The 23376-nt window shown below is 45.6% G+C and overlaps 2 long non-coding RNA genes across 2 annotated transcripts in view; one reads left to right on the forward strand and one right to left on the reverse strand.

Moving 5' to 3' along the window:
- Window positions 1–5161: 5161 nt before the first annotated feature.
- LOC122463301 overlaps window positions 5162–23376 on the forward strand; it is a 28638-nt gene continuing 10423 nt past the window's right edge. The window contains exons 1-2 of the long non-coding RNA XR_006286516.1: window positions 5162–5180; window positions 6332–6338. This is a non-coding gene — a long non-coding RNA (uncharacterized LOC122463301). The remainder of the gene's footprint in view (window positions 5181–6331; window positions 6339–23376) is intronic.
- LOC122463300 lies at window positions 5335–15151 on the reverse strand. Its single transcript, XR_006286515.1, has 3 exons — window positions 15120–15151; window positions 10703–10886; window positions 5335–6005 (listed from the first exon to the last, which is right to left on the reverse strand). It is a non-coding gene; the product is annotated as an uncharacterized LOC122463300 (long non-coding RNA).

Raw genomic sequence — 23376 nt, forward strand, 5'->3', positions numbered from 1 at the left:
GAGAACCCAGAGAAAGCTATTGCTGAGAGTCAAGGGAGTGGGGGAGCAACCAGAGAATTTGTTCTTAGGCCTGGTCTACATGAGAAAACTACATTGGCTTAAGGACGTCGCTCACTCAGGGTAAATCCACACCCCTGAGCTGCCTAGGTAAGATGACCTAACTCCCAGTGTCGACAGGGCTAGGTTGACGGAAGAATTCTTCTGTTGATGTAGCTGCCGTGATTCTGCCTTGAGTCGGGGCAGAGTCGGGGCAGGTACTGGCTCCACTGAAGCACTACAGCGGTGCAGCTGCAGCATTTTAAGTGTAGACAAGCCTTTAGACCCCTACTCCCCATATTTAAAAACAGGCTGAACTCCTAACTGAGGCTATGTCTACGCTAGAGTAAGTCGACCTAAGTTATGCAACTCCAGTTACGTGAATAATGTAGCTGGAGTCGATGTAGCTTAGGTCGACTTACTGCGGTGTCTACACTGCACTGGGTCATAGAATCATAGAATATGAGCGTTGGAAGGGACCTCAGGAGGTCATCTAGTCCAACCCCCTGCTCAAAGCAGGACCAATCCCCAATTAAATCATCCCAGCCAGGGCTTTGTCAAGCCTGACCTTAAAAACTTCTAAGGAAGGAGATTCTACCACCTCCCTAGGTAACGCATTCCAGTGTTTCACCACCCTCCTAGTGAAAAAGTTTTTCCTAATATCCAACCTAAACCTCCCCCACTGCAACTTGAGACCATTACTCCTTGTCCTGTCATCTGCTACCACTGAGAATAGTCTAGAACCATCCTCTTTGGAACCACCTCTCAGGTAGTTGAAAGCAGCTATCAAATCCCCCCTTATTCTTCTCTTCTGCAGACTAAACAATCCCAGTTCCCTCAGCCTCTCCTCATAAGTCATGTGTTCCAGACCCCTAATCATTTTTGTTGCCCTTCGCTGGACTCTCTCCAGTTTATCCACATCCTTCTTGTAGTGTGGGGCCCAAAACTGGACACAGTACTCCAGATGAGGCCTCACCAATGTCGAATAGAGGGGAACGATCACATCCCTCGATCTGCTGGCTATGCCCCTACTTATACATCCCAAAATGCCATCGGCCTTCTTGGCAACAAGGGCACACTGTTGACTCATATCCAGCTTCTCGTCCACTGTCACCCCTAGGTCCTTTTCCGCAGAACTGCTGCCTAGCCATTCGGTCCCTAGTCTGTAGCGGTGCATTGGATTCTTCCGTCCAATTTGTCAACAATCCAGGTCAACAGGAGAGTGGCTCCCATCGCCTTACCTTACTCTTCTTCTTCGGGGTGGAGTACCGGGGTCGACCAGAGAGTGATCTATGGTCGATTTGGTGTGTCTTCACTAAACCTGCTAAATCGACCCCCGGTGCATCCATCATCAGAGCGTCGATCCAGCAGTAGTGTAGACATAGCCTGGGTGTCTCTGTTCCCTGGGGAGCACGAGGTCACCTCTCACTGAATATTGCCGCTCCCTTTACATATTAAACTTGCAGATTGCTTTGGCCCAGGCACGAATTTCCCTCAGGTGTGCTGAACGTTTCAGGTGATGATTGACACATTCTCCCTGACATTTGTATGATTATTAGTCTCTTCTCTGTGTGCTATTCAGCGGACAGCGCTGGTCATAAAAAGCAGAAAGGAGCAAGTTTGGCTGGTGCCCCTGGTGAGTAGGAGAGAGAATGGGCTGATTGATGACCTCTGGCTGTTTTCTGATGCTGCAGTTGTTTTTTATGATGTCATTAGGAAGCTATAGTCACATTAAGGAATCCCTCATGACATCATAAAGGACTTGATATTTTGCTAATGTTATTTCAGCGGAGTGAAGCTCCGGCATTTTATAGTCCTTGCGTTCCCCAAAGAATTAGGAGTTGTCTAACTACAACCTGGAAGAAATGCAAAAATAGTCAAATGCCGACTCCAGAAGTTATGGCTGGAGAATGCTAATACATTTGGCACTTTCTGAGCACACAGCACCTTTAGGTGGAGTACATGACGTGTTTATAAAAGATGCCATCAGTGAGTACAAATCCTGACACAGGGAAAGGGCAAAGAGTGCCTCTCGCTTTTATTATTACATAGCCAAAAAATCCAACTTGTTGGGTCCTTTTCTCCATAATTGAGAGGCATTGTATATCAAAGGGACATCGGCATTTGAGCCCGATAGTGCCACGTTCCTCCCAGTACATGGACCCTGGCATGGAATTGCCAGGCTGCCTGACATAAGGGAGTGGGCAGGGAAACTCTGGAAGGGGAGGCAAATGGTCAAGTTTCTAAATACCCAAACGAGTGGAAAATACTAAACACTCTGTACTGAAAAGACACAATATTTGCAGGTCCTCGATGTAGGTGGGAGAAAGGCACTGAATGTGCTAGTGGGGGCTTGCTCCATGGGGCGCAGTGACTGTGTTACTGGATGCACCAAGAGCAATGCTGGGTGTGACTGTGTGGGGAGACGCTGATCCCTGCTGAGAGGGCTGTTACTGAAGGAAGGAAAAGGATGCCTGCTGGAGATGGTGCTGTTGGAGGGAACTGGGTTCCTTGCTTCAGGGGCTGCTGTGGGAAGTGGTTTACCTCGGGATCCCTGGGCCATGGCGTTCCTGGAAGATGCACTCATTTCTCATCCCAAAGGCCCTGTCTACAGGCTAAGAGGCGTTTTGCTCATGGCATCAGACATTTGTGTTTTCTGAGATACAGTCTGGGTTTCTGGGTCATTGGGGTTGGTGGTGGACAGATGCAGTTATGTCAGCTGAACCCACCTCACCAAGAACTCTGCTGTAATAGCAGAATCACACCACCTGCATCGCAGCCACACAAATCACCATGCCAGGGAGCCCGCTGGGGGAGCTTTCATATCTCCCAGTGACATTAGCTGTACTTTAGTAGAGGGAGTGGAGAAATCAAGAAAGGAAGGGGGAAATTTCGCACCGTGTAGAGAACTAAGCTGGGTTACAGGATGCTGTCCTGTTCTGACTGTGACCCGTGTAGCTATCTACTGCAGGATTTGTACTGGCTCAAGTAACCATAATACCTGAGCACTATTCATGGTAATCAACTGCTCGGAACATTAGCACAATCTGTCCCATTTTCACCGTGCGAACACAGCTCTAGTTATTTGCATGACATTTCTTCAGAGCCTCAGCCAATTCCCAATTTAAACTCCATTTCAGTGATGTTTGCTGGTCTCGCCCTTGCTGCTCCAATACTGTTATGATAAACTGTCCTAATAGTGATCAATAATAAGCACTTCCCTCTGAGCTCATGTCATCTGTGAGGTTGTCATTTCAGTGGTCAGTCCCTGGGGTAACATTTCCAAAAGCACCTACGTGACTTAGGACCCTAAGTTCCACTGACTTTCATTGTCACTGAGGCACCTAATCTACTCGGGCCCTTTTGAAAATCCTGCTCTTAGACTCCCAAGTCACTTTTGAAAATGGGACTTAAGCTCCTAAGTCACTTAGATGCTTTTGCAAATTTTAGGGCTGTCGATTAATCTCAGTTAACTCACGCGATTAACTAAAAAAGTTTAATCTCAATTTAAAAAATTAATCGCAGCTTTAATCACACTGTTAAACAGTAGAATACCAATTGAAATGTATTAAATATTTTTGATGTTTTTCTACAGTTTCAAATAGATTGATTTCAGTTACAACATAGAACACAAAGTGTACAGTGCTCACTTTATATTGTTTTTATTACAAAAATTTGCACTGTAAAAATGAGAAAAGAAATAGTATTTTTCAATTCACCTCATACAAGTACTGTAGTGCATTCTCTTTATCATGAAAGTGCAACTTACAAATGTAGATTTTTTTTGTTACATAACTGCACTCAAAAACAAAACAATGTAAAACTTTAGAGCCTACAAGTCCACTTCTTGTTCAGCCAATTGCTAAAACAAACAAGATTGTTTATATTTATGGGAGATAATACGGCCCACTTCTTATTTACAGTGCCACCTGAAAGTGAGAACAGGCGTTCGCCTGGCACTTTTGTAGCTAGCATGTGTGCCAGATATGTTAAACATCTGTATGCCCCTTCATGTTTGGCCACCGTTCCAGAGGACAGGCTTCCATATTGATGACGCTCGTTAAAAAAATAATGCGTTAATTAAACTTGCAATTGAACTCCTTGCGGGAGAGTTGTATGTCTCCTGCTCTATTTTCATGTTATGGCAGTCTTAGATGATGACCCAGCACATGTTGTTCACTTTAAGAACACTTTCACTGCAGAGTTGACAAAACACAAAGAAGTTACTAATGTGAAATTTCTAAAGATATCTACAGCACTTGACTCAAGGTTTAAGAATCTGAAGTGCCTTCCAAAATCTGAGAGGGACAAGGTGTGGAGCATGATTTCAGAAGTCTTAAAAGACCAACACTCTGATGCAGAAAGTATAAAACCCAAACCACCAAAAAAGAAAATCAACCATCTGCTGGTGGCATCTAACTCAGATGATGAAAATGAACATGCGTTGGTCCGCACTGCTTTGGATCATTATCGAGCAGAACGCATCATCAGCATGGACACATGTCCTCTGGAATGGTAGTTGAAGCACAAAGGGACATATGAATCTTTAGAGCATCTGGCATGTAAATATCTTGCGATGCTGGCTACAACAGTGCCATGTGAATGCCTGTTCTGACTTTCAGGTGAACAAGAAGCAGGCAGCATTATCTCCTGCAAATGTGAAACACACTTATTTGTCTGAGCGATTGGCTGAATAAGAAGTAGGACTGAGTGGACTTGTAGGCTCTACAGTTATCTTTGTTTTGTTTTTGAATGCAGTTATTTTTGTACATAATTCTACATTTGTAAGTTCAACTTTCATGATAAAGAGGTTGCACTAAAGTACTTGTAATGGGGGAATTGAAAAATACTAATTCTTTTATCATTTTTACAGTGCAGATATTTGTAATAAATAAATATAAAGTGAGCACTGTACATTTTGTATTCAGTGTTGTAATTGAAATCAATGTATTTGAAAATGTAGAAAACATCCAAAACTATTTAAATAAATGTTATTCTATTATCGTTTAACAGTGTGATTAATTGCATGATTAATATTTTAATCGTGTGATTAATCGCAATTAATTTTTTTAATAGCTTGACAGCCCTGCAGATTTTACCCCGTAACATAAAAACAGAAAACTCTCAGGAGTTCAGAGTGTGCTGTGCCATGTGGTCTTTCTGTTGGCACAAACACTGACTCGGTCAACATGGAGAACCACCCCCAGTAATAAGCACATTCTGGGGATCAGCAGAGTCCCTTATAGACTTTAGTGCCTGCATCTGTCTTCATATCAGGAAAAACCAGTGAAATTTAAAGAAGCTTCAAAAACAGTTTAATAGACCCAAGTTAGTTTCTTTAAAATAATCAGCTCAGAGGGGGATCTGGCATCAGACCCATTTTCTGCAGTACAGGGGGAAACAAAGGAAGGGCCGAATATTAGTGGGAGAGAGATGTGAACTGAACTCTCACATAAGGACAGTGGAACTCCAGGTGTCGGAAAGCCGCGCTAGGTGCTCGCTTAGGGCAAGGGTCCTCAACCTTTTTCTTTCTGAGTCCCCCCCGCCCTCCCATGCCCGCTGCAGGCTTAAGAGAACTCCTTGCTTTGCTGCTGCTGTGTTCTTCTGCTTTCCATTACTGAAGAAACCAGTGTGTTCTGTACAGGTGTGCACATCGTTATCTGGGAAGAGAAGCCCAGCTCGTGCGCATCCAAATTCCAGAGTGCATCATAGTGATGCATGGTTCAACCATTAGGGGATAGAAATTAGATGAATTGATTAGCTTGGAATGCATCCACATCCAGGGCTGTTCATTTACTTCTCCAGTTTATTGTTCTACTTTCCTCCTCTCTGCGTATGTTTGAAGCTTTAATTCTGCTTTTCTTAGCCAGTGTGTTCCTCCTTCTATGTTCAAAGTTTTCAGGAGATAAACTCCACATCATCTTTGCAGCTCACTGAAGCCACATATTCCTTGCAAATCACTCCTTATCCTGCTATATGTGAGTGGGGGGGGGGGGGGGGGAAGAGAGGGAAGGGGGAGGAAAAAGAACATTAAGCAACATTAAATCAAAGATAATTATCAGCTGTCAGTCAGGGAATGGCACAGAGCCAGGGAAGCACTCAGTGGGGACTATGTCCGTCCATCCTTGCTTCCCTTCGTGGTTTGCAAAAAGTGCAATATTTGTCTTTAAACAGCATAATTCATCATCGGAGGAATTAAGGACTATTTAGAATTGTAATAGACCACTCCATTCTGAGAATGAAAATGTCTTTTAATAGAACAGTACCTCTAGCAATTCACCATTCATCCTTCCAGCTTCCCAGTACCTGGCCTTAGCATCCAGTATTGTGACACTTTTTATCTTCTCTTGTTTTCAAAGGAAAATATTCTAATCATTTGAAAGAATTGCCAGAACTGGCATTATTAATAAGGCCATGCTATGAAATGACCTTTTATGCACTGTCTATAATAATATTTAGCCTTGCACAAGTGTTGGACATAGAAACTGTTGAAGGACAGAGATTTTGGTGTCGCATCTGTATTTCAGAGGGGCCCTAAAGAAGGACCCACAGACTTGTCATCTACCCTGCAAGAGTGGGGAAAGGCATAGGGTTGGCTCATTTATATTTAACAGCAGCAAAATAATTAAAATGGATTCTGAAATCTTCTGGGGTTTTGTGTTTTCCCAAAAAGCTCTCATAAAATGTTCCAGATATTGCATCTCACTGGCTCCTGTCAATTGCTTTCCATTAAGTTATGGGACATGAAACAGCATGGATGATGCAGCTTGGTGTGATGTGTCTGTCACTTGTGACCCACCATCTGAAAAACTGGAAACACAAAGAGGGGTCTCTAAAATCTAAGGGGCACACGGACATTGTTGTCTTCTACCATCGGGTTCCAAACATTCCTGGGCTGGGAGGCTCTGCAGCTGCTAAGTCTCCGAAGAGGTAATTTTCAGATCATGTATCACAGCACAGCAGAACCAGAGCTATGTCAGAGACCACAATTCCTTCAAGCAGTCCTGCCTTCCTCTATGGCTCTGGGATTGGAAGAGGATGGGTTAGGCTTTCCCAGCCTTTACAGAAATGTGGGAGTTGGAGTATTTTGGGTCAGTGGCGGATTGTACCTGCAGTAGTAACAGGTGGTGATGAGGACATGGCTGTTTCATATTAATTCTGACTGTTCCTAAGCATTAATGAGTCATACTTCTTTTTCAGAGGACACCTTTGGGTTCTGCCCCCAAATTCAGAGAGGACTTGGGAATGGGCAGGCAGAGCGTGTGGGGGTGTTTCAGAAATACGCAAGGAGCACAAGCCACCTGAAATCCTGCTGGACAAAATACCCCAGTGCTACACCTTTGTGGACCTGTAACCTTGTTCCTCCTGCCCCTCTGACTGAATTTCCCAGCAACTGTTATGGTATTGAGCCTGTGGCCCTGTCTCCCTGTGGCTACAGTGATCCCTGTAACAATACATTTGTATTCATAAGGGCCTGTTTGGGAGCCTCCCACTCTGTCTCCTCCCTCACTGGCTGCCAACATGCAGATGCTTGTGAACAGTCGAGCCTCTGTGAAAGTTGCCTTTGAGTGAGACAGTTAATAACGAGCCAGAACTTTAGAGTCTGATCCCTTGTTCCTTGCTTCAAAGACAAGAAAGTCAGGATTTTGCCTCAGCAGTGGAAGGACCCAAGAGAACAGATAACACTGCCTGGGAAACTCAGAGCACCCTAGTCCTGCCTCTGTCCCCTGTTTCCTGTATTTCTCTGCTTTCATCGCTGCAGAGATTTGTCAGCAAATAAGCTGAATCTTTCTTAACACTAATCACCTACTCCTGCTGCTGCCACCCTGTCCAAAGCCAGAATGCTGTGTGTGATGTCAGTGACACCTCTGTAGCAAGAAGAAAAGGAGTACTTGTGGCACCTTAGAGACTAACCAGTTTATTTGAGCATGAGCTTTCGTGAGCTACAGCTCACTTCATCGGATGCATAGCATATCGTGGAAACTGCAGAAGACATTATATACACACAGAGACCATGAAACAAAACTTCCTCCCACCTCACTCCCCCGCTGGCAACAGCTTATCCCAGCGGGGGAGTGAGGTGAGAGGAAGTTTTGTTTCATGGTCTCTGTGTGTATATAATGTCTTCTGCAGTTTCCACGATATGCTATGCATCCGATGAAGTGAGCTGTAGCTCACGAAAGCTCATGCTCAAATAAACTGGTTAGTCTCTAAGGTGCCACAAGTACTCCTTTTCTTTTTACGAATACAGACTAACACGGCTGTTACTCTGAAACCTCTGTAGCAGCTAACTCTGATGCCACAAATAGACTGTGACTTCAGATGCGGGCTAAGCAGCAGGGGGACATGAGCCCTTGAGGAACAAAAGATCTGATTTTCAGGCAATTGCACGCTGTTTTAGAAGGAAGAGAAATGCAGACAATTGCTCCAAAGAAAGCTCTGCCATCCGAAGTTTCCCAGGGTCATCAGTGGCTCTTTGCAGTTGCTGTATATATATTGGTTGTGTGTGTCTGTCTGTCCTGTGCCTAGCTACGCCACCCTGGACGTGCTTGGAGATGGGCCGATGGGAGGTGGAATCTGTCTGCAGGCCAAGATCATTATCTGTGCGCTTTGATCATAGCGACTGATCTAGCTTTTGGGTTTTGCTTGCTCACAAGTTCCTCCAGTTCACCTACTTACACTCTGCCTGTTATTAATAGAATTGTTAGCAGATTCACTCCACAGCTTATGGGGAAGGTGTGCACATGGGTGGCAGCTGAAGACAGAAAATATCTGATTATACCTATCACCTCTTCTTCCCAGGTGTGCTTTTCTGCCAAATTATAAACCAGGCAATTTCACAGAGGGAGGGATAGCACACCCTTGGTATGGGCTTGGGCTGTGGCCTGGGCTGGACTCCAATACAGGGCTGGTAGAGGGTTAGGGCTGTGCCAAGTTATACTACAGCAAGGAACAGAGATGGCAGTACTGTGTTCTGAAGAGGCAGCATGAATTAGTGGATAGGTTCTTGGGCCAGGACTCGAGACTTGGATTCTGTTCCCAGCTCTGCCAAGAGCTCAAAAGAGAAGAAAAACAGTCTGCCATGAAGTTGTGAGTTTTAAGATTTGGACACTCTGCATCTCAGAGAAGCGGTGTGCTCATTCTGTATCTGTCCCATCCTTCTAAGGGGCAGTGGGTATGAGCATGAGCTAAGGCTGAGACTAAGAAGTGGGGTCCCACAAAGAAGTCAGAGGAAACTGGGGAATGACAGACAGCAAGGAGAGGAGGGAAAGAGTCCTATAGCAGTTGGGCCTCCCTCCCACCCCAACCTTGTGCATCTTGGGGCAGGTCTACATTAGAAGTGCTACATCCGTGCAGCTCTGCCGCTGTAGCCTGTCTTGTGATGATGCTCTATGCCGAAGGGAGAGCACTCTCCCATCGGCATAATTACTCTACCTCTGTGAGATGCGGAAGCTGTGTGAGCAGAAGAGCATCTCCTGCTGGCATAGCACTGGTATGGACATCATGTAGGTCGTTGTAACTTGTATTGGTCGGGAGGGTCTCTTTTTCACACCCCTGAGCAACGTAAGTTAGATCGCCTTAAGCGGTAATGTAGACCTGCCCTTGGTGGAAGGACTTCCTAGAATGGATTCCATGTAAGACCTGTTCTCCTACCTTTGCTGGGTCTCAAGAGGACTTCATTAGAATTTTCATTGCAAACATTGTGGATGAAATAAATCCGGCTTCCAGCCTGGTGAATGTCTCAGTCTCCTATGCTCTTAGCCTGGGTTCAGGGCAAACGAGAATGTCTTACTCAGTGGTAACCATGTCATCTCGTGTTTCATGACTTCACCTCTATTCCTGGCAAACCACCTCTTAATCAGTTTGGCAATATTAAATGTGCTGAATTTATCAGCTATTAACCCTCTGCTATAACATTCTCTTTGATTTGTACAAAAGGAAGCATATACCCCTCCTCTCCAGATGCAATGAGAGCTATGCTGCTAAATAATTAGCCAGATGCCAGTGGAGTGTTTGCTGTTCTATCCATCGGATGGGCCAGTTCCTGAGGCTCTAGCCTGTGTGTGCCTCACAGCCGCATATCGCCAGCTGTAGGAGTGCCCCAGCCGGAGACGCTGTGCCAGGAGTGGGGAGAGGTGGCACAGGAGTTGTTAGGGAAGCTCTGAAAATTCTTTGTACAGTATCAATTTGAGTCCTTGGAGAAGCAACCGAGACTGAGAAGATAATGAAAAGCAGATCACACGTCTGTCATTTAATCCTAGGGACTGCTCAGAACCATGATGCAGATGGAGTAACTGCTCATTACTTACACATGTGAGTTCCATGTGAGACTGTCTAGATGGAGCCGTGGCCTCTGGATAGCCACATCTAGAAAGTACTGGCCACTGGGTTCAGTGAGCATGGCCACCTGGGCACTTGGGGGCCCAGAGAGCTGTGATCATCAGCATCTAGGTCCCTAATAGCTGTGCTGGGTAAAAGGCAGGAGTTTGTCCAGACTCCCACAAATATTAATGCCTTATTTATAGGGCCACACTCTCATTTCTGTTTATGCAGCCCTGACATGTTTATCTTTGATTTAGGAATTATTATTCCCAAACTGGGCTCAGATGCCTCGTTTGCTTTTTGAGTTATGAGCCAGGAAAAATGGTGGAGTGATGACACCTACCTGACTGATGGCTTCACATCTGTAATTGAATTACATTTATAGGCATTTCTGCGGGGCTCCTCCCCTTAGCCTCAGCACCGAAAAGTCCCAGGTCTCTGTAGTTCTCCATGTTGATATTTCAGTTTCTCTCATTGTATAGATCTCCTCATTCCCAACACTGTGTGGTCTCAGGTTTAGAGAAGCACTGTGAATTTTAATGATAATGGTAATACTGCACATTCTTAACACACCTGATTGACCCAAGTTTAATTAATTTCTTCTGGGTGTTTTTTTTGTTTTTGCTTATTCTCTTCTGACCCTGAAACCACTGGCACCAGAATCATGGCTCCCTATTCCTAAGGCTTCTCTGGTGTTGAGGGGGGCTGCAGCCTCATTCCCCTGTGGCAGAAATGGACAGCCATGTCAGTTTGTTTCCTTTGTATCCCATGTTCCAGGGAGGACAGTGCAGGACTGGGTTTCCCTCCGGCTGTTTTTCCCTCCCTCATTTGGTTTCTACACAGTGATGTCACTCCTTTTTTGGTTTCCTGACGGGCCCTGGTACACCATGGGATGATGACAGTGGTGCCAGCATTGGCTGCTGTTGATTTCAGATCTGAAACACGTTCCCTTTCCCTCTGACACGTGGAAATAAAGAGGGGACTTCAGGGGGGAAATTTTTGGATTAGCATTTGCTGTTTGTCAGGAAATAAGGGGCTTCGTTCCCTGCCAGAATCAGTCTCTTGCTGGTTTCTCTTTCCCCTTAATTAAGTTTGTCTCCGCTGAGCGGGGGAGGGGGGTGTCCAGTGGGCTCTGCTATTGTGGAGCTGATTTCCCAGTCTCTTTGATGTGTCTCCTGTGAGGGGCAGGGCAGGTGCACTCTGGAGAAAGACCTGCTCTCCCCTTGTTTTCATGCTGCCCAGGGCAGAGCTCTCCTCTGCCCTTAGACTTACATTCCCTCTTTTTCAACACCAGCAACATTGTCTCAATAAACCTGAAGTTTAAAAGTATTGCAAGCTGCGGGAGGCCTGGAGCCCCGATTGTCTCATTTGCTGCATGCCCAAGTACAATTGGCAATGCAGACAGGAGACCCAGGCCAGCAAGGTGTGAGGAAAGACAGAGTCATAGGGCCTGATATTCAGAGGTGCTGAGCACCCACAAGTCCAGAGAAGCCTTGGGAATGGGGAGCCCTTACCTGAGTGGTCTTGTGTTACTATAGCATCCACCAAAGGCCAGTGCAGGACTGTTAGCTGGTGAGCCCAGTTTTAGGTTTGTTGAGCCTCGTTTTAAATGCCTGAACACTGGTGAATCCAGCTCTTCCCTTGGGTGATGATTCCAGCACCTGATACATCTCACCTCTTGAGACTAAATTTGTCATTTCTTTACTTCACTTCTCTCTGTTATAATTCCCTAACTCATTCCTTGGCTTCCTGGAAGTTTTGCACCCTTCAAATATTTGCAGGCTGTTGTCATGTCTCCCCTTTGTCGTTCCCTAGCCAAGAACACTGATTTAGCATTTGCATCCTTCCTTCCAGCCCCTGATCCATTTTCCTTTTGCTCCGTTCAGAACTCTCCACGTGGTCAATCTCTTTCTGAGTGTGAGGTATAGCGTGAAATGCAAATCCCAAATATTAGTCAAATATACAAATCAGAACTCGAAGATCATATTTTGAGTGAATTCACATTCATACATTCACATTTAAAATTTGTTAGAAGTTGTACTTGCAAAGCTTGACATTCAAATGTTTACAGAAAGCAAATTCAACAAAGAGAATTGCAGATGCAGTCCCATTGAAATTTACTTTTAAATTTAACTGAGTAGTGGCCAAATATTTTTCCACTATTCGCTCAGCTGTACCCTTCACTTGGGATGGAGGCTCTTAAGAACAGGAAAGTTTGCAGCACATTCAGCTGGATTCAGTTAAGGAATAGAGGAGGAGAAGTTTGGGGAAGTAGAAATTGAAGGAATAAATGGTCATTCCTCATCACTAAAATCTTGTAATAAGTGACAGCTTGTTGGAGTGAAAATGACTGAGCTTCCAGTTTACAATATCTGTTTTGGCAAGGAAAGGATAGAGAACATCCTCCCATCACCTTATCTTCCAAACCAAGCCAGCTCTGGGATGACATAGCTTGGAATTCTGAGATCATAATCATGTTGTCTGTAATCCCACCAACACTTCACATCTTTACTTTTTACACGGGCAATATTTGTATTTACCCTACAACTCCTGCACTTGATTTACCTGCCACTTATTTCAATCCAGTTTCACACCCTGATATGGCAAGAGGCCAAATTAGTGCTTGTAGCAGCCCGATTTTCTGTGTCATAGCCAAGGAAATTAGTGCTGTAACTCTGGATCCGTCTATACTGGGAGCTGGTTATGTGATTCCCAACTCGGAGACATACAAGCTCTCCTCAAGCTAGCACACTAAAAATAGAATGTGGCAGGACAAGCAGCTAGCCGCCCTGAGAACACGTCTCGGGTCTCTGACAGGATGGTCAGCCCCTCCTGCTGCTTGCACTGGGGCCGCTCCATTCTATTTTTAGTGGTGTTAGCTCAATGAGAGCTAACACAAGTGTGTCGACGTTCCCTCTGGATAGCATGACTCCTACAGCAAGAGGAAACAAACCCTTCTTAGAGGCAGAGTGGGACAGTGAGTCACTGGCTGGCCATTTTGTCTTTGGCAACATGGGTTCAAATCCGGTCAGTGTACTTGACCTCCTCTTTCTTCTTCTTGTCCAGAGACTTGCCAGACAAATTGTCCCAAGACACAGAGCTTTGGGGAGGCAGGGGAGCTACATGATCAGAACTCTGTTGAAGTTGTGAGCGCTGGGTTAGCAGAGTTGGGGGAGCTGGCAGGGCACACACAGGCGATCTGCCTCGGTCTCGCTTTCACGAGCGCTATGTTCACGTACAAGTTTATTTAAAAAAATACAAAAGCAATTTCTTTCTTTATTATTTTCAGATCCTTTTACAAGCTATTTTTTGGTCTCTGGTGCTGACCCGGTGTGCCAGGAACCTTCCAAACATTCTATCTAGCCAGCTGATACTTATGTCCCTCATTCTCATAGTATCTGAGTACCTCACAATCAAATCATTGAGGCCCACAGCACCCCTGTTCAGCAGGGAGGCATTGTGCCCATTTTACAGATGGGAAACTGAGGCACAGGATAGATAGTGATGTGACAAGGTCACCAAGGAAATCAGTGGTCCCCTGAGGGCCAGCCTAGTGCCCTTGTAGGCTAGACCATCCTTCCACCTAGGGAAACTCACCATTAGAGAATCTAAATATTTTTCATGCAATAGGCTATTGCATCAACTTTCCAATTAACAGTCTCTTAAACCAAGTGACATTCAGCCCAGTCATGTCACAGAACCACAAGGTCTCCCCCTAGATAACCCTGGAGCTGCCAACCTCCTGAAAAGGCAGGCCATAGAGAGCGCATCGCAGTAGCCTAGCTCTGAGGTGCTAGTGGAGTGGCGGTGGCAAGGTCTGCATTGGCAAGAAAGGGCTGCACACTCCCTGCCAGGCCCATGTGAGCACGCACTTGCCACCTGATCTTCTAAAAGGACCCCACATCAGACACTGGGAACCTGAGTCATAAATGCCAGATGCCATTTCCAGCACAGCGCAGAGATAGTCTTCCCCAGCACCTTTAGGTGCTGCCCCCACCCCGTCGTTAGCAGGGCATAGCCAGGACAGAGAGCGGAGGGGGTGGGGAAGAGCAGAGCTCATCCTCAACTGGTATAAAGTCCCTGAGCGAGCTGCAGCTGTTCCCCTGCAATCCCCCTCAGGTCACACAGGGTGGAGAAGTGAGGCCATAGCGTGTTCTGATAGGCTTTGTCACAGTCATGGGGAGGTGTAACAGGGTCAGGACTCACCACTGCTGGCGCCTCCTGCAGGATGCTCCAGGAATTAGCTCATCAGCTGTGAAGTGCCCTCTGCATGTGGTATCTCACCCGTTGTCTGCTCTGCCGATTTGGGAGCCACCTTGCTCCCTGTGCGGCAGTGTCCGCTTCAGGACACTGCCCTCCAGCAGCGCTCAGTACTCCACTCTCACCCCCTTCTGGGGAGGAGGGGACTGTAACAGTCCTTCGGCTTGCACCTGCCTCAGTGGCCAACCACAACCCCAAAGTCTAGCCCCTCACCTCAAGGCAAGTTGCAATCTGTCTCGGTCACACTCCTCTGTGGCCAGGTGCAGTGTGTGGGGGCAGGGGACCCAGGCCCACCCGCTACTCTAGTGAAAACCTCTCTCTGCCCTCCTTCTCTCCCCTCTTGTCTACCTATCTTCCCTGGGCCACTTCCCCTTTGGCCCCATGCACCTTCTTGACCCTTTTTAGTAGGGGCCGCAGCCTGGCAGGTAACTGGGCCAGAGCTCTCCTCTGCTCCCCCGAGCCTTCCCAGCACTGCTCTGTCCAAGGTGCTCCCGCCTTACCTCAGGAGCCAGTCCTCCTCCCTTGCTAGTCAGGGAGAAACTGCCCTCTCTACTGCTAGGCAGCCTTTATATAGGACCCAGCCTGGCCCTGATTGGCTGCCTTGCCCTTTGTCCTGATTGGCTCTCCACAGGCCCTTCCTGATTGGCTGCTGGTCTGTGCAGCCTCTCTGGCCTGTTCTAGCCCTTTTTTTCATGGATTGGGACAGCTGCCCCACTACAGGAGGAAATGGCTCAGCTGTTCCCTGCTGAGAGCCAAGGGAGAGGTCCATCCAGCCACCTCGATGCAAAGAGGGGTAAGTGCATTTTGGGGTCTCCAGGGCTGGAAAGGGGGAAATGGGGTGGGCTGGGTGAGGGATCAGTCCCATGGGCTTTGGCTGGCATGCAGATTCCACAAGGGCATTGGCTACGGGTTTGAAACTAATGTAGCAACACAAAAATATTTGCAGTTATTAAATAGCTACTTCTAATGGAGGAAAAGAGGAAGCCGAGGCTGCTGCCTGAGTGGAGAAGAGCTCATTGAGCGAATACACTGTGCATGGAGAGTTTTTATCCTGCAATAGCTGAGGTGAGGGTCCAAAGAGATTTTTACAGTATCTTAAAGGCAAACCACAATGAAATGTGTTAAGCCGGAGAAGCCCATGCGCACAGGTAAGCCAGGGTCATGTTTTGTCAACTAAGCAGATGTTTTCTAAATGTAGGTTTTTGAAATACTGCTAATTGCTGCCTCTGCGTGTTGCTTTTCCCTTTCCTGCTCTGTTGTGTCCTCTTAGCCGCGTAGGCCACTTAGCCCCGTGACGTGTGAGGGGTTGTGTGGCGTGGCGGCATTCATTAAAGTTCCTACAGATGTTTTTTTAAAAACATTTGTCTGGGCCACATGAATTTGAATATTGCAACGTGTGTGATTCAGAGCAGAGGAGCAAGTGAAGCAAATTACTATGAAAGCAAGCACTGAAGGGCGACATGCCCTAGGAATTACTCTTCTTATGGCAGAGAGGAAACCATCTCTTTTATCGGGGGCTCTCTGAGTCTTAGCTGCACTCACCAAATGCCACGTTGCAGCAAGAGCTGCCTACTCTCCCAGCTCTGCCATGAGATGCAGATCGGGCACAGATCACGCTCTAGGCACAAGGCTGGAGGGAACGACATTGCGTCCTTTGCTCCGGCCCCCGAATGGTTTCTTGGGTCTCCTGTTGGTCACATGGACTCAGGGAGTTGGGCTGCTCTCACAGACTGACCCAACACATCTTCTCCACACTACCAATGGCCACGTAAGTAAATAGCCCTTCAGTGACCGGCTAGTGAGGACATTTGTGTCTAAGAAGGTGCTTGTGCTGTGTATGTGACATGACTGGTACATAGTATTTCTCACTGTGGTTTTTTATTGAATAGCACAATAAATACACTCCCTGGATCTTTATAATGCACCGGGTAAAATGCCCTGAGGCTGTTCCATCTTATACACACTTTCTCCCTTTAAAATGGAACTGCCAGTTATATATGTGGGAGAAGGAGCTAGAGCTGAACAAATCACAAAACCTGTAAAGGAAGCTGGTCTCTGTGAAGTCCTCCTTCCTACAGCAGGTATTACTGCAGTTCTTTCTGGCTCTCTCTGGATTTCTCGGGTTCCGAGCCTCATAGTACTGAGGTATCAGTGTCTCTCTGTCTGCAGTTTCCCTGTGCCTGCTGCAGCTATGGGGATCCTCTCATCCTTCGCACCAGCTATTTCTGTTAAAATACAATGTTCTTTTTCCCTGACATTCTGATTAATATTCTCTCCAATGAACAATTCCACTAAAAACTCAGGATCCCTCTTCTTGCTAGTTTCAAATATTCACCTGAAGCCACTCCTTCCATTGCATAAAAAACAGGCAGTTGAATGCTACTGAATGATTGTGCCATTGAAATGAAAGCTCTCAACCTAAGCAGCTTTACTGAACTATCTCAGGAGCTGCGAGCAGAGAGGGCATGACTATGCGGAATAAAGGGGCATCACTTTCACTAATTGGTATGAATAGCTCTTTTGACCCTAATTAGCTGTTTGTAATTTCCCTATTTGCATATCAGAAAAGATACAGATTTGCATATTTGTAAATGAGGAGTGGTTACATCTCTGTGGGTTTGAGCAGTGTGCCAGAGAGCAGCAGCGTGATCAGGGTGGATGGCATTCCCTGGCAAACTGGCTGAGTGCCATCGAGTCACAGAGTGCCCCTTCTCAGACAGTGTTGTGCCTGCCTGAGCCCAGTGCCCGCAGTTTAACTGAGAGCATCAGCCAGGAAACATTAATGGGTTAATTACAGCTCAGATTTAATCACTATAAATCTTAATGTTACTATTTTGATAAAATACTATCTAGGCTCTCTTTCCTGGTGCGTCCCTGCTGTTCTGTTTCTCCGAGCGAATCTGTAGACATGGGAGGCAGTTCAGAATGTCTATCACTAGGCAGGTGGATTTGCCGTGTGTGTGAATATAAAGTACATAACCTTGCAGTAGATACACACACCAACCACCCTGTGCACAGGGCTTTGTGTGGTTTCATAGTGCACAAGTTGTCCTGCTGTGTTTCATCAGAATGGTGCCCTGTGGGATACCTGCTCCCCTTTGCTATATATGTAATTTGGAGTTTGAAATCTAAAGTCCAAACTAAACGTTAAGTGTAATATACCTAGCCAAATGATGTGGAGCGCGTGCCGGTATGGTGTAGGCTCCCGTGTGGGATAGGTGGGCCTCCCATCTGTAACTTACATTTAGTCAACACTTTTCATCCAGAAGAATCTCAGACTATTTTACAAACTTAACAAACTGACCCACAGACTGTACACAGGGATCACTTCATGAACCACCACTGAAATGCACCCACTGCCTCAGTGAAACGCAGCAGCTGTTTAACAGTGCACGGCGCCATTGCCAATAAGTTTAGGTCAGGAAGAGCAGAATGTCTGATCCAGGGATAATGGTTCTAGTCTTGCAAAAAAAACCCTTTGTGGCCTCATCAGCATGAGAGGGTTAGGGCCTTCCCTGTCTCATCGGGGCGCCATAACTACTTGCCAGGTGCTCAGATACTATGTTGATGAGGGCCATGAAAAAACTTAAAGACCTTTTATGAGTCACCCAAATGGCAGCCCTTCTAGCAGCACGGCTCCCCCTGCCCTGCTGCTGGGACGCTGGCTCAGGGAGGAAGATGTCACCTCCTGATTCACCAGCCCTGCTTTCTACAGTCTCTCCATTTCCCTTTGAGTGGTGTTAACACCTGTGTCATCAAACATGCCTTATGCCTGCTTGATAAATGCTGAGCCTCCCCCTTCTGCACAGACCTTGCAAAATTGACTACGTTAAATATAGCGTCTTGCGTTGTTACTAGTCGGGTAGTAAGTATGAGAAAGAGAGGGCGGCAGAGTTTGGCTAGTACAGATTGCGTGAGTCATGAATATTCATCATTCAAATGAGAACTGGAGTTTGCATAACAGCTCCGCCCACCCAACTGAAATAAATGTTGCAGACTTCGCCAATAAAGTGCCAAATGAAATGGGTAGATGCTGCAGGCTGGATTGTGCCAAGCTTCTGATTTCCACTCCGTGAATGTTCACAGGCAGGATGAGAGCTCCCTGCCCCCCAAAACATCTATTCACAGGAAATCCAAAGAGAGGGTGAAAAATGTTCTGCAGTGTATCTCGAAATGGGAGGGCAACTCGCACCCTCCCCCCCAGACACCCTTGGTACCAGGAAGACTAGAACTGGCCACTGGCAGCAATGCACAGGCTTTCTCCAGGGCCAATGGTTTTATTCAGCTGGGATCATCCTCACATCCTAGTTCATCTTGCTTCCCGCTTTGATTCTTTTGTAAAAAGGCACCTACAAATGCTTCATTGTTGGTTCTGTTGGATTTAATTACAAGTGTGTTAGCCGCTTCGCTCCATGTAATTACTAACCTGAATGGGGAAAGCAGAGATCAGAGAGTGTAAGTTCTCTCCGCACAGAAATCCAATTAGGTTTGTGGGCGTCTTTCCAGCTGCTGCTTATGTTATGTAAAGTTTTGTGTACGTATGTACGAGTTAATGGGGATATTTATGTTTTCTTGCCTTACCTTCCCAATTTGTTAATTTCAAATGTATTTTATAAGGTATCCGTGATTAAGTTCCAACGCAACGTGGGTTAATTAGGCAGCCGGAACAGTCCCTCATCTAGGTGCAGACAAATCTGCCTTTGGAAAGCAAAGAAAAGGGATTCGCAGGGTTACTGCAGCAGGCATTAGCTGGGACAGTCCTTGAGATGGTCTAGCAAGTGTCTGTAATGGCAAGTGGCATTTTCCAGTTCATGCCGTGTATCTTTTGCCAAAAGAAAAAATAGGTGTGTGGGTGTGTGCCTTGACACGAGGGAGAGAGGTGTGTGAGTTTGCTACCATCTCATACCACTTGGCGCTGAGTCTGCTCTCACTTACACCACATTTACACCATTGTAATACTACTGATGTCAGTAGTGTTACTCCAGCTTCACACCAGTGTTGGTGAGAGCAACATTAGGCCCATCTCTTGTATCATATCTATCACAGAACTGTTGCTGACACTTCCCAGATGATCAGCCTGTATTAGGGTGACCAGATGTCCTGCTTTTATAGGGACAGTCCCGATTTTTGGGTCTTTTTCTTATATAGGTTCCTATTACCTCCCCCACCAGTCCCGATTTTTCACATTTGCTGTCTGGTCACCCTAGCCTGTACTCTATAGAGTAGGCTTGGCTATGTGTACAGCAGAGCCTAGATGGGAAACCACAATGGTGTTCCAAGAGCAGGGACTCTCTGGATGGGCCCATGGGATTTGTGGGCACAAGAACAAGCACTATATCCTCGAGGGTATATTTTCACTGCAGTGTTAACTTGAGTTATCGACATTCACATGATTTCTTTTGAATTAGCCTAGCTTGAATCAGAGCGGACACTCTGCATACCCTCTTTTTTTGTGCTGCAGTAAGATGAGCCGCTCTATGATTCTTTCCCAGTGAATTGTAGGAGAACTTGTCTCTCCTTCCTGGCACATGGGGGAATTGTAGGAATGCACTTTAGTCGTGCTAGTCTGTGTCCATGCTATGGTGGTCACATCTGCAGCTGATGAATTGTGTTAACTCGAGCTTTAGCCGACACCCTTTGATTGGCCACCCAACTTCAGTTTAAAGCACCACCATGCTCAAGTGATGGGCTTTTGTGTGCGGACAGAACTCTAGCTGGGGCAACAATCTAATGAACTTTGCAGTGAAACCAAACTCTTCATTGTTGTTTTTGGATTTGCCACTTTCCCCTCGCTCCCCTCATCACATCAGAGCAATTCCTCTGTACATTCATTACCGTCTGCTAAACAAGGGCAGGTAGTTGCCCAACCCATATTGAAAGTCAGTGAGAGCTGGGCACTAGCTCCCACTGTACCTTTCAAAATATCTATCTAGAGTGACATGCTGCTGCCTTTCCTCGGGAAAGAACAGGAGCCAGGCTTACACAAAATGCGTATCCTCAGGCTTCAGCTCCATGCTGGGATGCATGAGGAAACATACCCGATGACAGCCCTAAGGCTTCACCAAACCTACTTCTCACGTCAGCAAGCTGGTAATAAAGCAAAACTGGGTTAAATGCGTATTTAACAAACCAAAGTCCCTTCATGCACTCATGTACCTGAGTTTCATTAGCAGGAATTCTCGCAGAAAACGAACGTCAGGCTCTCAGACTGAATACTTACAGAAACCAAATTTAACATAGATTTTCTGGGAGCATTCGAACCTGGAAACTGATTATGAGTTACTCTCATTCAATCAGTGAACAGAAATAATACCATGTAACTTATGTGATCAAACATAATTAAGTACTAGAGCTTGAATTTCTGTTAGCAAATCAGAGAGTAAATGCAATTCACAGAAAATGATAAAATACCTTGCAGTAAAAAACAAATAGGAGAAAATCACAATCTCTTTGCCCATATTCCACAAATAGAAAAGAAATAAATTAATTAGCTAAATTATGCTATGAATCATTCACTCAGCTCTTAAAGAACTAGCAAGTGCCCTTTTGTTGAGCTGATTCAAATATACTTGCACAGCTAGTGTTGAACTAAACACCATATCTAGTTAGAAATAGATGGAAATTGTGGCATCATGGGTTCTCTCCTTAACAAAGGCTACAGGGTGAAATCTGTCAATGGCAAAATTCTTCTTAATGGGCCCATCTTTGTGGTATCTGGGTAAATACTAAGTGCCTGCTTAGACTCTATGCAGCACCAACAGGGTTAGTGATATTATGCAAGTAAAATATTATAGCACTTAAAATATGGTAACCTTCCTTACTAAATATGTACAGCAGGGAAAACCAACTGTCTTCACTTTTTAAGTACAATATAAAATTCATCATAATGTATTAAAAATGAGCAAATTCTGTTGAATAAACTATAGTAATTTGTTAATATCTGAGCTCTTGTCCATCTAATATGCTAAAGGTGCTCCATGTTAACAGTCTTCATTTCATACGTTCTACTTGTCACGCTATAAACCTGAAATTCTCAGAAGTAGCAAGAGGAAGTTTTCATGCAAGACAGCAGTTTCTGAGATTTGTGTGACAAGCCTGGGTAAAATTCAAATGACGCTCTCTGTAATTTCATCCATTTGGAGCTATTGCACTAAATCAGTATAGCCATCGCTGACATGCCAGACCACAGAAACCTGGAAGGGGATGATATAAGTTTATCTGCTTATCTACAGGTGAAAACTCAGGCAGGGAGGATGGTTTGCTTCTCTTCTGAATACATTTGGAGAATGAGCAGGGTCTGAGTCCCAGAGCACTTTGTGAAAATCCCAGTGCATTTTCTCTGGAAATGAATTGGCCTCATGATCATATTGTCTCCAAAACTGTCTGCTTATAGGAATGTCCCCATTTGCCCTGGATAGTCCAGGACATAACCCTATAAATCCAAGAAATAAACGGCAATAGTCACAAATTATCTACCAGTAAATAAATGCACATGGGCACAGTTTTGTAGCTGGTCTCAACCTGCCAAGCAGCAGTTCTGTTAGTAACCGAAGTTCCCTTTAAGCATTGAATCTGCATTCTTTACCCAGTTTTCTAAAACTACTGAGGCCTGGTCTACACCTAAAACTTAGCTCAACCTAGCTCAGTTGCTCAGTGCTGGGGAAAATGTTGTGCCCTATGAGACATAGTTAGGCGACCTAACTCCCGCTGTGGACGCAACGAGGTCGACAGCCTCACTATCACCTCTGAGAGGTGGCTAACCTATATCGATGGAAAAACCGCTTCCATTGATGTGGGAAGCATCTACCTATAGCGCTCCCGCTGCAACACCGTAGCTGCACTGATGTGGCTGCTCTGGTGTAGACATATCCCGAGAAACAGTTGAGGGTCGGATTGAGGTTTTCCTCCTTTTTCTTCTTCTTCTTCTTTTGTATGGCAAGATAGGTGATTAGCAACATTTAAATACCCAAGACCAGATTCATAAGCCAGAGAGTAGCTTCGGAAGTGGCTCGGTGTAAGTCTGACATGCCGCCAGCAATGACAGAAGGAGGTGCTGACTTATAATGTGGTCCATAGTTTGCTAGTGGGGTCCATCGTAACATTGTGCATTGTCTCTCAGCGCCCAGAAGTGTAAAAGATGACAGCATCTGCCATGCGATGTTCTGATATGGTTCACTGTGGAACATTGTTGCCAGGCTAGGTTGAAGGCTGGAAGTCCTTTTGCGGGGTCAGCCATCAGGTGTTTGTTTGTATTATCCCATTGAATGGGTGTTGATTTTAATGTTCCAGTTATAATTATCATCATGGTTTGAGAGTAGAATTGAGGTTACAAGTCAGGGTGAAGAAATGGTGAGAGAGATTTTAGTCACCTGTAGAAACCCTGGTTTACAGGGCTTGTGTTAAGTGTGTTAACCTTTCACCTCAGTGTGGTTAGGTTCTAATATGCCCTTAGCTCGTACATAAAGTGGGTGTGGGGATCACAGCCATTCCCTGTTAGGACAAGGGTACACGTTACAAAACCAGTGCAAGGTCAGCTAAAATTGCAAGCCAGGGAGTGACCTATGAAAGAAAAATCAAATCAAGTAGGGGTTATTGGGTTTTTTTTAATGACGAAAGGGAAGTTAGAATTTTCCATTCCTGGTTTCCCTGCTCAAAAAGGATTTTTCTAACACACTATGAAAAAGAAGAGATACAAAGATTATGGTCTTTAGCTCATGAAGACTTGCATAATAATAAATTATCAACCATATTTTGCTC

The sequence above is a fragment of the Chelonia mydas genome, chromosome 19 (assembly GCF_015237465.2).
Source record: "Chelonia mydas isolate rCheMyd1 chromosome 19, rCheMyd1.pri.v2, whole genome shotgun sequence".
Taxonomy (NCBI): domain Eukaryota; kingdom Metazoa; phylum Chordata; order Testudines; family Cheloniidae; genus Chelonia; species Chelonia mydas.